At 40.6% G+C, this 16,528-nt stretch overlaps 1 protein-coding gene across 1 annotated transcript in view; it reads left to right on the forward strand.

Moving 5' to 3' along the window:
* MAP3K15 (mitogen-activated protein kinase kinase kinase 15) overlaps positions 1–16,528 on the forward strand; it is a 1,833,462-nt gene that overhangs the window by 882,595 nt on the left and 934,339 nt on the right. The window lies entirely within an intron of this gene.

Consider the following 16,528-nt stretch of genomic DNA (forward strand, 5'->3'; position numbering starts at 1 on the left):
TGCATTACTTGTGGGAAGCAAATACCTGATAAGGATTTTCATTTGTACTGTATTCCTTGCCTAGGCCCTGATCACAACATGCCTTGCTGTCGGTTTTCTGCTAGATTTAACCAACGCACTATTAAGCGTCGGTATATTTTTGCTTCTAAATATTTTGGTTTAAGATTGAATTATCCTGAAATGTTGTCGGTTAGCAATCCGACTACCGGAGTTCATAAAAAACACAAAGAAAAAGACAGAGACAGACCGTTGAGGTCCAAAACCGATGACAAAGCTTCTCCTAAGCCAGTCACCGGTTCGCTGGTACTCAGTGAGGTGCTTTCGCAGCCCCTGATACCTGCTACTTTTGAGTCGCAGGCCTCTACCGAGACCCATTCAGAGTCTGGTATGCCACAAGATTGTCAGAGTATTGAACCCGCGGATGTCTCTCCCTTGGATGCATCTGGAGCCACTGAGCAGGCACAGGCTTCTGAGGGTGTTTTCAGGCCTCAACATTTTTATATTAAACCGACACCAGCGACAAGAACAAGGTCAAAAACAACTTCTATGTCTAAAAAACTGATGCATGAGCCATGTGCTCAGGCCCCTATGCCTATAAAACAGATGATCAAAATGGCTGAGGATTTAATTACCTTGATCAGGGGCTCCCAACCCCCCCCCCCCTGCTAAGAGGCCTAGGCAAGGCACTGATTATGAATCTTCAGATCAGGTTTCCATTTCTTCTGATTCCTCTTCTGATCAGGAATTTTCTATTCCACCCTATGAGGATTCTGATGCAGGGGAATCCATCCCATCTGCATCTCCTCTTGAGGATTACTCTTTTGGTGAGATTTTGCATACTTTAGGAGAATATTTCCACTGAGAGAGTCAGGACTTCTCTGAATCAAAAAAGAGGCTTAGAGATTTCCTACTTCTTCCTCAGCATAGGCTTTTGGCAATACCTCCTGTATTAGACATTGTTGATGTGTTCTCGGAATCAAGCATGGCTCCTGATTCCCTGCCTCCAGCTCCTAGTAAGCCAGACAGATATTACAGGGTTCCTGACTCCCACAAATTTCTTATCAAAAATCCTGTTGCTGATCCTGAGACAATTTCTCAGGGTCCCAAGGGTGTTATGGCCTCTACAGCCAAAAATCCTACCCCTTCTGATAGAGATTCCAGGGCGCTGGATAGATGGGTAAGAAGGTTTATACGTCTGCAACCTTGGCAATCAGGGCTTTAAACTGCCAGTTTCATATGCTTAAATATTAACAGCATGTTATGGGCTTACTGAAACAGAAAATGATGTTGATTTCTGATTGTGTGGAAAATAAAGAGTTACAGGAATTAATGCATTCAGCAGAACAGGTTGGAAAGCATACTTTGCAATGTGGTTTTGATTCCTTGGAGGCCTCTTGTAGGGCCGCTGTTACTGGATCTGTGATTAGAAGGCATGCCTGGCTCAAGGAGCAAAATATGCCTGATCATGTTAAAGCTAAATTGTTGGATGCCCCTTTGCAGCATGATACTCTGTTGGGTATTAACACAGAAGAGGTTTTAAAGAAAATGGAAGACAAAGCTAAATCTATGCAAACTGTAAAAGATTTATTGTAAGTGCAGCCACCCAGGTTCAGTAGGCACTGGCCTACTAAAAATTGGTCCTTCCCTGTGTCCAACAGAGCCACTCAGGGCAAATCCAGGCGTTCAAAAGGCTCCACATACCAATCACAGGGTTCTTACAGGTCAAAGCAATGGGGTGCCTCCACCTCCAAATCTGGAGGAAACAAAGCAGAACCCTACAGTAAGCAGTCTCGATGACTTTCCTCTACCATCACCAAGCACTTATCTTTTGGCAGCCCCCATGGGAGGAAAATTAGCACTTCATGCTCAGAATTGGCAGTTAATTACCCTGGACAAGTGGGTATTAAACATAGTATCCCAGGGATACAGATTTCATTTCCCTGCATTGCCAATTCCAAACGGATGGCCGCATCTGCCACAAAACCAGTGGGCAGAGGCCCAGAAACAAGTCATGTCCCTCATGGATATGGGGGCTATTCAGTTGGTACCAGAAAAGGAAACAGGACAAGGTTTTTATTCAAGACTTTTCCTGGTACCCAGAAAAGACCATTCATGGCGTCTAATACTGGACTTATCAATTCTGAACACATTCCTGGACATTCCAAAATTCAAAATGCTGATTTTACAACAGCTGCTGCCTATGCTAGGCAGGAATGCTTGGTTAGTAACTCTAGACTTAAGAGGCATACCTGCATATCCCAATAAGGGAATCATGCAGAAGATACCTCCGCTTCAAAGCAGGTTTTTTGCATTGCCAATTCTCTGCGCTGTCCTTTGGCTTATCTACTGTGCCCAGGGTCTTTACAAAGTGCCAGGCACCAGTAATTGCATTCTGCAGACAAAGAAGCATTCAAATTTATCCTTATCTGGACGATTGTCTCATTCAAGCAGAGGACAAGGACACTCTTCTTCACCATCTGGCATTTGTAAAAAGGCTTCTAGCATGCCTAGGGTACACCATAAATGAAAAGAAATCACAACTGGTACCCTCTCAAATAATTACATTCCTGGCTGCAAGCTTGAATACAACTGCCCGGATGGCTCACGCCAGACAAATAAAGGCAACTGACAACATACTTCAAACAAATGGCAACAAAAACCCAGTTATCTGCAAGACAAATTCTGCAGGCTTTGGGGTTTATGACATCCTGCATTCTACTAATTCCATATGCAAGACTGCATATGAGGAAACTTCAATGGTACCTAAACAGTTTATGGAGTCAGCATTGTCACAGTCTGGAAACAATGACTCCTCTGATTCTCTGCCTACAACAGGAGTTTCTTTGGTGGCAGAGACATGTCACCAAAACAAGGGACTGTCATTTACTCTACCCCCTGCCACCCAAACCCTAACTACAGACACATCAGAATATGCTTGAGGGGGCCCGCCTGGCAGGGAGATGCATTCAGGGCAAATGGAGCCCAAACCAAATGCATCTGCATATCAACCAGAAAGAGATGCTAGCTGTTCAGAAGCTCTGACAGCCTTCGAGAAATTACTTCATCCAGGACAACTACTGATAAAGATGGACAACACCACAGTTATGTGGTACATAAACAAGCAGGGGGGAACACATTCCTACCCTCTTTGCAGACTAGCCATGGCTTTGTGGAAAATAGCCTTGACTTACCAAATACATCTTCAAGCTCAATTCCTGCCAGGAAAGCAAAATACTCTGACAGATGACCTAAGCAGTAATCTTATGGACCCGCACGAATGGAAACTGGATCCACAAATCTTCAGCATGTTAACACAGAAGTGGTGGAGCCCAGACATAGATCTATTTGCCTCTCCCCAAAATTATCAGTTGGACAAATTCTGCACAAGAACTCATCACAAAAAAGCATGAAAAGTGGATGCTCTATCCTTCAGCTGGAAAAACCTATCAGTCTATGCCTTTCCACCTCTGCCTCTACTCTCCAAGGTCTTACTAAAAGTCAGACAGGAAAAAACAAAAATGATCCTAATTGCTCCGGACTGGCCTCACCAGCATTGCTACCCACTTCTAAGGAATATGTCTCACCTTCGTCCATGGTACTTGCCTCAAATACCTCATCTACTGTCTCAGCAGAACTATCAAATTCTGTACACTCAACTCCAAACTCTAAATCTTGCAGCATGGCTAATCAACTAATTATTCAAACAACACCTCTCAGTAAATCTGTGATGGATGTCATTTTGGAAGCCAGAAGGCCTAGTACTAGAAAATCCTATGCTGATAAATGGAAGAGATTTTGTGCTTGGAACTAAGCACAAGGAATAGACACAGCAAAGCCCAATATTCCTCAGATTTTACAATATTTGACTGAGATGCTTGACAAGGGCCTATATTTTTCTTCAATAAAAATCCATGCCTCTGCCATCTCGGCTTATTACAACACAGAGCCTCCCCTCTTTTCTCATGCTCTGCTTAAACAGCATCTTAGAGGGGCCAAAAATTTAAGGCCTCCCAGAAGAGCACCAACTCCTGCATGGGACCTCAATTTTGTGGTGGAAAAACTCACCCTACCTCCTATTGAACCAGCAGCTACTGTAGATATAAAATTTCTATCTTGGAAAACAGATTTTCTTTTGGCAGTCACTTCAGCAAGAAGGGTTTCAGAACTACAGGCTCTCATGGCAGTGGAGCCTTTTATTATATTTTACCCGGACAGGGTGTCCCTCAGGACCAACCCTTCTTTTATGCCTAAGGTGGTATCCAGTGTGGCTTTTAACCAGACCATTCACCTGCCAACATTTTACCCAAATCCGCAGAACAAGGTAGAACGGATTCTGCATTCATTGGATGTACACAGACAACTAAGATTCTACTTAAATAGGACTAAATCTCTAAGAAAGTTTGAGCAACTACCTGTAGCATTTGCTACAGGGTCAGAGGGGAAGGCTATATCAAAGCAGACTATTTCTAAGTGGATAAGCCACTTCATTAATTTCTGCTATTTGCACCATGGTAAACCTGTGCCCAAGGGGATCAGATCACATTCCACCAGGGCTGCCTCTACTTCAGCAGCTTTTCTCAGAGAGGTCCCAACCAAAGACATTCTAGAAGCTGCTACTTGGAGCACTGTTCATACCTTCACAAAGCATTATCATTTACCTCTCTTCTCCAAATCCAGGGCAGGCTTTGCCACTGCAGTCCTGCAGGGCCTTATAGCCACTCCTAATGCTGTTAATTTCCTTCCTTCCATCCATAGCTTTGGGATTCTACCCAAATGTAATGACTGCAACAGTGAAACACAAAGAACATAGTACAGTTGTGTACACTTACCATAAATGTAGATGTTCGAGTGTATTCACTGTTGCAGTCCGGGTTACCCACCCGCCATCCCCCTTTCTATACCTTTCCTTTCCTTCACTATACACAAAAGCCTTTGTGGTGTATTTGCTTTTAGTTTAAGGTAAAGTTTATGTTTCTAAAAGTGCATTTATATATTTACTGTTTATTTATATATATATATATATATATATATATATATATATATATATATATATATATATATATATATATTTGCTCCCCATTTGGGGGGCACCTGACATCTGGGACAAGAAAAACTGAATAAAATGTCATTGGCTGCATGTTTTATACCCTTTTTTGACCTGGCATCATGGAAAAGGAGACAGCAACTGATGCAGGACCCAAGATTTTGTTATTCAGGCTGACTGAGGGCAACCTGACAGCAGATTACCCAAATGTAATGACCGCAACAGTGAATACACTCGAACATCTACATTTATGGTAAGTTTACACAACTGTACTTTCTCCACTATGACTTTATTTATTTAGAAACACAGGACTGTTATACCCAGCTGATGTCCATTATCATTAGGGTCACTGCAAAAATAATTCAAACAACAAACTAAAACAATAAGTGAAAAGGTCACTGTCTAAAAACAAAATGAAAACTCCAGCAAAGCTAGAACTTCCACTCAGTGACCTCCCAAACCTCTTGTATCAGAGGCACATGGGATATATGCATATGATATCTGTTTCTAATGCTTAGTCAAATACTCTGCTTGTGCTGTGCTGATGAGGTCATAACAAGGCTGGAATATGCATCTCCACAGCTAGTGGGGTTTGGCTTTATTAGCCTGAAATTGTCTATTAAAATAATGAAACAAGTCATGGGCATTCAGAATCACCAATTAGCTGAAACACCTGATGTTCATAAGGATCATTTGCATCTATCCCATGTGTCTCTGATACAAGAGGTTTGGGAGATTACTCAGTGGAAGTTCTAGCTTTGCTGGAGTTTTCATTTTGTTTTTACTTCTTCAGATGTCTCCTGATCTTCCTGTACTCCTTTCTTTGGGGACTCACTCCGTCATGCTGTGATGTTACCTGTGTTAGACCTTCTACACCAAATCCTTCACGTCGCAGGAACTCCATAACATCAACTTCTATTTTTTTTTACTTTTACTTTACTAATTTTCTTTTCTACATTTCATCTTTGTGATATTATTTTTTATTGTGAAATTTTCCATATCTGGATGCCTTTGCCTGTATTTCTCTTTGAATGTCTTTGGGGCTTCCTTTTTTATATTGATTAATTTGGCTTTCTCTTTTGCATAAAAATTGTACGATATCAAATCTCTCTTTCTTTCCCATGTCCATATTTCTTTGTTATACTTTTCAAATATCTCTAGGTTTTGCTTCTTTTTCCAAACAGATCAAAGTCTTGATCTATATACTGTTTTCACAAATCTGTTGTATTAATGAACACAAGTTTTCCTTCAAAGCTTCTGACAGTTTTTCTTGCGGAAGTATTTTATTTCCCCTAATTTCTCTCTTAATCATTTTGTATATCTTGTGTCTGGAAATTCTGGGCTTTTTGCATAATAGTAGCAATGCTTAACCTTGTCCTCAATAGTCCATTCTATCATCTTTATGGCTCCTCTTTGGCCTATCAGATTTTTTGAGACTGCTACTTCCTTCTACAACAGGGAGGCCATCCTCCCTCTGGGCCAGGCCTGGCCCCGCCCCATTGTAGGAATGTTTCTGTATTTTGAGGATTCTACACTATCATTTTTTCCAGTCCTGGCACCAGTCCACGCACTTTTTTATCTTGGGTCTTGTGCACCCAGCTATATCTTTTAATTTTTGACCTACTTCTGTCCATGTCCATGATATATGCTATATAAATACAGTCTATATATCATTCTCGCTTTGATGAGATTTTGTGAAAACAGGAACCACCTCGTGAAGGTACTCACCAAGACTTGAGGATGAATTCATTTTCAGCAGTACTACTCTCCTTTGCTTGCTGACTTTTCATCTCTCCATTTGCAGCCTTCTGCAGCAGAAGGACTGAACACATGCAACAGAATTACAGAGACATTTTTCCCCATAAGGTTGTGTGTCAGAAGAAAAGCCTGCATAGAGGCATTTTGGGAGTCGGCAGGTATAAGGCTGCTGCAGTGACAACAGTGTAAGGCCAAGTGAAAACTCTGATTACTGTCTAGATGGTGGCCTCCTATATCTATCTACCTGTCACCCTAATTGGAGCTAATAGACTGGCTGGATCACAGGAATGCTGATAAATGTCTGGTAGAGGGAAGAAAATACATTATAATAAAACAAATGAATTAAGGGGTGATGAAATGCCCCAAAAGAAAGACCGAGAAAAGTAAGACTCAGAGTTCTGTGCTAATTCCTTACTGGTACAAAAAGTCTGGAAAATAAATATGTAAAAGGAAGGAAAGGCAACTTAGAAGTACAGATGGAATGATTCCAGATCAGTATGAGCCTATATATTTTTTCCTAGAAAGTTGTAGATAGACAAAAGTTACCACTCTGGAAAGACATTATATTCAAAGACAGTAGCAGGATTCAGCAGTAAATAAGACATGACAAAGATTATATTTGTGAGGGACCAGAAAACACAGGCTATTAATTAACCATGGCTCTACAGTGGATAAATGTAATTGTAGCCTGACTGGTCTAAAGCCATTCTGGTTGCTTCTTACTGAAATGTCAGCACTTGTAACTCGAGTGCCAACACGCCAAAAAGAAAAAAAAAACATTGAAAATGCAGGAGAAGATCAAGCATCAGTCATTGCCCTTCTCCTTTAAACTTTGTTTTGCTGGGGGAAAGACCCCCTACACCTCTGATGTGGGAGTTTCTCCCCTCACACCCCCAAACTAAGATCACCATACCTTGGAGAAAAGGGACTATTTTAAGAAATGGTTATGTCAGATTTAGGTATATGTAAGTATGTTTTTTCAAGCATTCAGTCTCAACATTATTGGGCTCACTAAAGTGGGCATTGCACTTTAATTCAAACAAGTTCACCCTTGTAAATATTAAAAATAATCCCTGTGTAGTTTCATAACTGTGATATTTTATAATGGGTTGGTGTCTTAGTTTAGTTTCCAGTGAGGACACTGTTTATGAAATCTATTAATAAAAACTTGCAGAAACACTGCAAAATAAGTACGAAATTAAGCAGAGATGCCCTGCCATTGTTTTCTGGGAATATTTATGTGCTGTTTTCCTTGAGACAAGGAACGTGCCACTACAAGCTTAACAAATAGTTCTTGTTCTTCATCAGTAATAAGACGCTTTACAAAAACAAAGTAAAAATACTGTACTCCACTGCTTTGGCTATAGCTCCACTTTATGTAAAACAGTGTGCCTCTTTTTAATAATATTACCTCAAAATCAAGTGGAAGCCTTAATACTGGAATATGAAAGTTATAATCACAGAATGGGAATTAATTGTATAATATGCATACTACTGTTTTGTGGTTGCTAGTCAGTGGAATTCCTATGAAGACACAGCAAAGAAATAATAAAAATGCTTTGCCATATAAGTTCATAGGTTCATAGGTTCATACTAGGCTATCTGCCCTAGGGCATTTATAAGCCTAGCCAGAATGTGTTTGGCTTTCGCCACCCATTTTAAATTTATTTTGCTATGCCCTTTTTCGAGGTTAGTATACTGTGCCTCTGTCTAACAGTGACACAGAAGTGATACCCGGGGTAAACCTACGATCTCCCATCCACTCATCAAGATTCCTCTTGAAGAGAGTCAATGAGGGACTCTGCCTAACCTGGACTGGGATTTTATTCCAGAGTGAAGGGAGCCTCTGGGTTATGAATCTGTCCCTCCAGCATGTCCTATTTATTTCAGTGCTGAGGTTCAAGTCTCTGGTAGCTTGATGGGATTTGGATTTTCTGAGGTGCAGCATGTCCATTAATTCCGGGTTGGACATGGCTTTATACCTCAGGCACAGATCGCCTCTGAACAGGCGGTATGCCACTGAGTAGAGCTGGAGTTTCTTTAACCGGGCAGCATATGGCATCTATTTGAGCCCTTTGATCCTCTTGGTGAGGTACTTTTGGGGTCTTTCCAGTTGCTGCAGGTGTCTGGTAAGGTACATCCCATAAGGGCATTGTACTCAATTATGGGCCTGATGAGGGATGAGTAAAGAGGCACGATGACCTCCCCTGATCTAGATGTGAATCCCTTCATGATTAGGTGGGCTATATAAAATGTTTTTCTAACCACTTTGGCCACGTGGTTGTCAAATGAGAGATTGCTATCAACTTGGATCCCCAGGTCCCTAATTACTTCTTCTGTACTTAATGGATTACCACCTATGTGGTAATTTGTGGGCACTTTGTTTTTGCCAAAGGGGATGACTATACACTTTTTGGCATTTAGCTTGAGGCCATGGCCCTGGCACCAGTTGTCTGTTTCTATGAGGCCATTTTGGAGGATGCTTGTGTCAGCTAGAGAGTCGATTATGGTGCCCAGTTTGCAGTCATCTGCGAACTTGGTCAGCCACAGTCCTTCCATGTTGGCCTGTACCTCCGAGAAATATATACCGAACAAGAGAGGTCCCAGGACTGAGCCTTGTGGGACACCACTTGTAACTGGTTTGGAGTCTGACATGGCTCCAGCAATTCTAACCATGTGGGTTCTGTCCTTGAGCCAGTTTGCAATCCATCTAGTGACATAGGGGTTTATATTTAAGCTGGTGAGCTTATCTATAATGCCCGAGCACGGTATTGTACCGAAGGCTTTTGCGAGGTCCAGGTAGGCTGTGTGGACCACCTTCCCCTCGTCAATGGCCTTGGTGACTGTTTCAAAGAAATCAGCCAGGTTTAAGAGGCAGGATCTGCCCTTAACAAAGCCGAACTGGGTAGGATCCAGTGTTTGTAGGTCCCCAATATCTTTATTTATGAGGTCCATGATGATCCTTTCCATAGCTTTGCAGACCAAGCTAGTCAGGCTTATGGGGCAATAGTTTCCAGGATCCGTTGAGGCACCACCTTTATGGAGAGGGACCACTGTTGCTGTACGCCACTCTTTGGGCACATATCCTGTAGTAAGGCTGAGATTGAACAGTAGTTTTATGTTTGGGTTTAGCTCTTCTTGGAGTTCATGTAGGACGCAGCCCGGGACACCATCTGGTCCCACTGATGCTGTGTTTTTTGCTTTGGAGAGGGCGGCTCTTACCTGAGCATCTGAGATGTCAGGGGGGCAGCACTCTGCTGGGATAGATATTTGCCCTTTTGGTGGGGAGGCGGGGGGGGAGTTTGCGCTGAACCTGTCAGCTAGGATGTTAGCAATGTCTGTGGGTTCGGTGTATTTTTTGTCATTTTGGACTAATTCTGAGCATATCTGGGAATTACCACCCAGGTTCCTAACATAACTAAAGAAAGCCTTGTGATTATCCGTAGTGTCCTGTACAATTTTTCTCTCGAAGCTGGCCTTAGACAATTTTATGTGTGCCCGTAGTTTTTTGCTAATACTGATCAGTGGTGCCTTCCCTTTTTGGGATTTTGCTCTATCATTTAGTAGCTTCCTCCTTCTATTGTATAGTTTTTTTATGGCTGGGGTCCACCAGACAGTACGTCTGCCTTTGGAGGATTGGGTCTTGGTTTTGTCTGGGATCACATGATCCATGCATTCCTGAAGGTGTTCATAGAATGTGTTTATAAAGGATTCTGCGGTCTGGGCCGTATTTTCCACAGGCCCGGGGGCTTTGAAGGATTCCACCTCGGTTTTGAGGAGTGTGAAATTTGCTTTAGAGAAGTTTTTCACTGTGGTTTTCTGGGCAGGGGGTGGGGTCGGGATGTGAATATCCAGTGAGATTAGTTTATGGTCTGATCTTACCAGTGAGGGATACACTTCTGGTCTGGAGCATAGAGTCCCCATGTTGGTGATGATCAGGTCCAGTATGTTTTCCCCTCTTGTGGGAGTGGTAACAAGTTGTTCCATAGCATTTGAGTTTATAAATTCTAGGAACCTTTGGGCTAGGGTGTTGGAGCTAGAGTAATGCTCCCAGTCTATGTTTGGGTAGTTGAAGTCGCCCAATATAATGGTGTTTGGAGAGACCTTCATATTTTCCAGTGTTCTCAGGAAGGCCGAGTGGGGTTCCTGGGTTTGGGAGGGTAGTCTGTAGCAGGCTATAAACTAGAAGGCAGTTTTACCCCTGTTAGTTGCACATGGATAGTCTCTGATGCTTCGTGCTTTGCCACCAACCTGGAGGTGTGGGTATCTTTGATGAATATCGATACTCCCCCTTCTTTTGTGGTTCGGTCCAGGTTTTGGGGCCGAAAAGCATGGTATGAGGTATAACCTGGTAGTGCTGGGGTGCTCTCGGAGCCCTGAACCAGGTTTCTGTTACTGCATAGATATCGATGTTCTCCATGCTAAGGAGAGTTTCGAGTGTGTGCATCTTGAGGTTTAGACTTCTGGCGTTGAGTAGCATTACACTTAGTTTCTTATCCCTTGTGATACCTATGGAGGTGGGTTTGTCTTTTGAGCCTTGCCTAAAAAAGGCACTATGGGGGTAGCAAGAGCCTTTGTCAATATCCGAAAGCCCAGGGGTGACAGGTGCAAGCTGTCCCTAGCGAAGCATCGTGGCTTGTCGAGCATATCATCCCAAGCTGACAGGCATTGGATCCCCTTTGAATGACACCAGTACTTAAGCCAGTTGTTGAAATTGATCATCTTGTCTTCATATTGTGGCATCATTCTTGGTGAGGGTAAGATGCTACTCAAGGTCAGGGTCATACCGGCCTGGGCTACATGCTCAGAGAGCTCCTTTATGTCTCTTTTCATGTAGTCCAGGGAGGTGCGTCTCAGGTCATTCACACCAGCATGGACAATGACTGAGTCATATTTGTACTTGCCTTGGAGTGACCTGAGTGCTTGTGTTATGTGGCGGATCCTAGCGCCCGACAGGCTGCTCACCGTGACCCTCTCCTTGTTCAGCCTGGTGAGCGGGACGTCAGTGTGCCTGACGATAGAGTCACCTATTACAAGTGTATCAGGTGTGTTGTTTAGTCTTAAGGGCTGTGACTGTTTGGTACACTGGCTTTGTGAGATATGTGTTGCACGTGTTTTGTTTTGGGGTAGCGGCTGCTTGGGTGTCTGCTTTGGAGGTCTCTGCTGCTTTCGCAGATCTTTATTTAGAGCCTCTGAGTGTGTTTTGTGTGATTATGTGTTTGGTTTGCTGTCGTGGTAGATCTATGTGAGACTGGAATTGTAGTGAGTGTGGTTTCCTTCTCCTCCTGACTGGTTATGCCAGTACTGAGTTGAGAGAGCTTAGCCTCCAGTTTGGCTATATGGTTGCATCTCTCACATGTGTTGGAATTTGTTGGGAGGAGGAGAGGGTTGTCTGTGTACATGAGGCAGTTGTAACATTGCCTCAAGATTCCCAGATTCACCAGCTGGACCGGAGAGGAGATTGACAACTGACCTTTGGACATGCTAGAATAATATTGGGAATTCCTTAATAATTGAAAACCAGGGCCAGTGGGGAGTGAGGGTGTCTGTTAACTAACTGCAAACTGATTTTGAAATGCACAAATTATTCATATGTATTTACAGAAAAGCACAACAGAGTACATCTTCATTCATTCACTCTCAGATACCCACTAGTGAAAGGTAATAAGCAATGTCTCCAAGAAAAATGTAAGTACACTGCTTTTACTAGCACTGTTAGAAATGCATGCGAATGGTTAAAACCAAAAACCTGATGCAGTATTGTATCAGTCAAAATGAGAACCTTAAGTAAAAATAAATAATTAAAGACAGGTTCCATATCATTCTCTTATAGACATGTTTGTTATGTCTTTCAGTAGAGGCAAATCACCTCTGTTGCAAGCAAAATATAAGAAATTCAAAGTTCTTCATCTGCAACCAGGCAACAGTAGTATAGCTGAAGCCACTTACAGAAATAAAGTAATTGTGGCTTTAACATAGATTTTTTTGGCTAGCTAAAGAACAGTATGACAGTATGTATTCGTCTCCTTAGCAACAGTATCTAGTCATAACATGAGATCCTTATAACCAGAACAACTTCTAAGATAGATATGCTATATGTGCAACTCTTTCTGTAGCCACCAAAGTACCAGAAATTAATTTTAACACTGATTTCCAGAAAGTATAATTCGTAGACACCACAGTAAAGAAATAATAAAAATCCATCAAAGTGTTTTTTACAAATGCTAACAGAAATTCTACCAAACAATTAAAAATAAAAGCCTGAAACAGTGAAACAACAACTCAACTCAAATTGTATTACACTACTTTATCACAAAAATAATTTACAAAACAGATGCAATAAAATAGTAACTGTTAAAAGAATGATAGAAAAGCATGCACATTTCTACTAAATAAAATAAAGTCCAATATACAGACACCCAAAAAGATTATTTAAATAATATACATTCATTAAAATAATAATATTTAAATAAAACACATTTACATATCTCAAAATTATACCAAATTCAATATTTCAGATAAACCTGGATGATGGCTTTATTGCTGATTCCACTAATAAAAAGCAATAAAGCTGCTACCCTACTTGTTGCTACACTGTCAGAGTGGCAGTGCCACCCTTAACATACAGACCAAAATCTTTCCTTTAGTTGTTATCTGTATGGAAATCGCACAGAAGTTATGTAATTTTATTAATCTCATGCTGAACTTTTATGTTGGCTTGTAGATATGTACAAAAAATATAAAAAGGAATATGGAAGATCTGTTCTGTTTGTTTAGTAAATATCTTTCAGAATAAGATTAAAGAACACATTTCAGATGTCAATGGAAATAATCCACCCCCCAGGCATATATGTATATACAGTGCGTGTGTGTGTGTGTGTGTGTGTGTGTGTGTGTGTGTGTGTGTGTGTGTGTGTGTGTGTGAGAGAGAGAGAGAGTGTATATATAGGAGGCTCTCACTGGAGTAAACATTCATATCAATGAACCACTGTAGAGAGAATGCTCATATGAGTGAACGCACAATAAAATGAATCATTTTTATTTTCTGTTTTCTTGCAGGGTGCAAACCCTACAGCACCACAATTTGAGGGGCCATGCCCCATAGCCCCTGCTAATTATATATACTAATTCTAAGATCACACAATGTGGGGTAGGGGCAAATTCCCTTATCCCGCTGTACAATGATCTCATTCAAAAGACTGCTGGCAGAGACTCCATTCAGAAGAACATTCGCTTTTTTTACAACAGAAAAAAGCATTTACTTATGTGAGTGTGTGAGCGTTCATTCTTCCGAATTGTAAACCTATATATCTATATCTATATCGCTATCTATATCTCTCTCTGTATGTATGTGTGTGTATATATATATATATATATATATATATATATATATATATATATATATATATATATATACATACACACACACACACACACACACACACACACACACACACACATATATTTATTTATTTATTTTACATTTGTTGACCGGGCTAGTCTAGCTGGATATATTTCCATTTTCAGTAGAGGCCCGGGGAGAAAAGCTCCAACATTAATAGTTAGATAATTACTTAAAATACAGCAGCAAGGATGGTACACATAGTTGAAACATCGTAAATGAAAGTAGTTCAAATAAGTATAAAAAAAAATCAGTAATAATAATAAAAAAGGGATCAAAAAAGATATTTACACTAGTATAAAAATCATTAAGAATGGTGAGATGAATTTGATTACACAATAAAAGTGACATAGTGTTATTATGTACTAGGTTGTACTAACAATAAGCAGGATGGAATCTACCAAATTGTTTCATTGTGGTCTGCAGTTCAGTTCTTCATCACAGAAATTAAAGAAATATGTGTGAAATATTGGTAGGGTGTAGAAGTAACTTTAGTAGAGGGAAGGTTAGTCAGGTTTACAACATGGACATAACCAGTGAGTTTTAAAGTATGTTTTTAGTCTTTGTTTAAAGAGAGGCAAAGAAGAAAGTGTTGTCAGTTCATTTGGAAGGAGGTTCCAGTCTTTTCCCACTGTGTTAGAAAACAGGGAATCTCCAGCCAAGTTGTTAGTTTTGGTTATACTAGCTAGAAGTCTGTTAGAGGAGCGCAGTGAGTTTAGGTTTTTATAAGGGATTATGAGATTGGATAGTATAGGAGTGCTATTAGGTTGATAAAATATCTTGTGGGTCATGGTTAGTTGGGAGATTTTCAGAAGGTTTTGAAGTTCAAGCCAGCCCAGCTGCTTTAGATTTAGACAGTGGTGAGTACGAAAGGGGTTACCAGTGGCAAATCTGGCGATGCTGTTATAGGCATGCTGTAGTTTGACAAGGTTATTCTTTTTGAGGTTGGTGTATATGGGAGAGGCATAAAGAAGAGTAGAAATTAAATGGGAATGAGCAATTTTGGTTTTAGCTGTTGGAGTTGAGAAAGTTTTGATTCGATATAAGGAGCCAATTTTCCTGTTGACATTTTTAATGGTGTTATTTATGTGACTATCAAATGTAAGGTTGTTATCAATAGTAATTCCTAACAGTTTAGTTGTAGAGTCAGGGTGTATGATTATGCTATTATTGGAAATGACAGAGAAATCAATTGGGGTAGACTTATTAGAGGGTGTAAAGAGAAGGAGCTTGGTTTTTTTCACATTAAGAAGGAGACAACATTTTGTGAACCATGTTTCTACCGTGTTAAATACATTCTGAGTCAGGGAATGTAGTGCAGATGGTGAGGTTGCTGAGCAAATTAATGTTGAATCATCTGCATATTGAATGCAGGTGGCCTGTGGGATTGCTACATGCAGGTCGTTAATAAAAAGAGAAAAAAAGAAGTGGGCCTAGAATGGGGCCCTGAGGGACTCCCAGTGTAACAGGTAGAAAGGATGATATATTATTTGTCCAAAGAACTGCTTGTTGTCTATTGGTTAGGTAGGACCTGAACCATTTAATAGCTAAAGAGTCAAGAGAGAAGGATTCAAGAATGTTGATCAGAAGTGCATGGTTAACCATGTCGAAAGCTTTGGAGAGGTCAATAAAGAGTGCAGATGAGATATACATATATATATATAGACACACACACACACACACTCACACATACACACATAGGTATACATTGAAGGTATAATGGCATTTGTGCATTAAACTGAGGTAAAAAAGCCGTCAGATCAATTATGCTCCTCTTTAAAGTCCATCTGACCATGTTAATGTTTCTTTAACTGTATAGTGGCCATGGAGGTCATCATACTTGTAAAAGGTTATATTGACTAATATAGTCTTTGTAAGCATACCTGTGTAACATACATCTCAACTTCTTATCCTAAGAAATCTGAGCAAAGCCAAAAATTATGGGGTGGGGCAAAGGTCCAAAAATAAGGACATATTTTAAATATTACCCTTATAAACTTAGGGTGTTGATAAAATAAAAGGTTTTGCATTAGCATGCATTTTCTAAAGAATATGAAGTCTGAAACTCAGATGTGTGTCATTATTTAGTGACATCCACCCTGAATGATTTGCCAGAAATCCACAAATGTTATGAGGAACAGAGCCAAAATACCAGTTTAAAAAATGTGTTTATTCTGTGAATATCTGGACAGTTAAGAAGTATGCTGTATAACTTGTATCCATGGTATGTTATAAAATTAAACTCATCCTTTCAGTTTTTCTTTCTTGGCCAAAACAGCAAAAATAACTAAAATAATAGAAAAGTACCTATTGATTTTCTTTGT

The sequence above is a fragment of the Protopterus annectens genome, chromosome 5.part0 (genome assembly GCF_019279795.1).
Source record: "Protopterus annectens isolate FY-2018-M chromosome 5.part0, PAN1.0, whole genome shotgun sequence".
NCBI classification, from domain to species: domain Eukaryota; kingdom Metazoa; phylum Chordata; order Ceratodontiformes; family Protopteridae; genus Protopterus; species Protopterus annectens.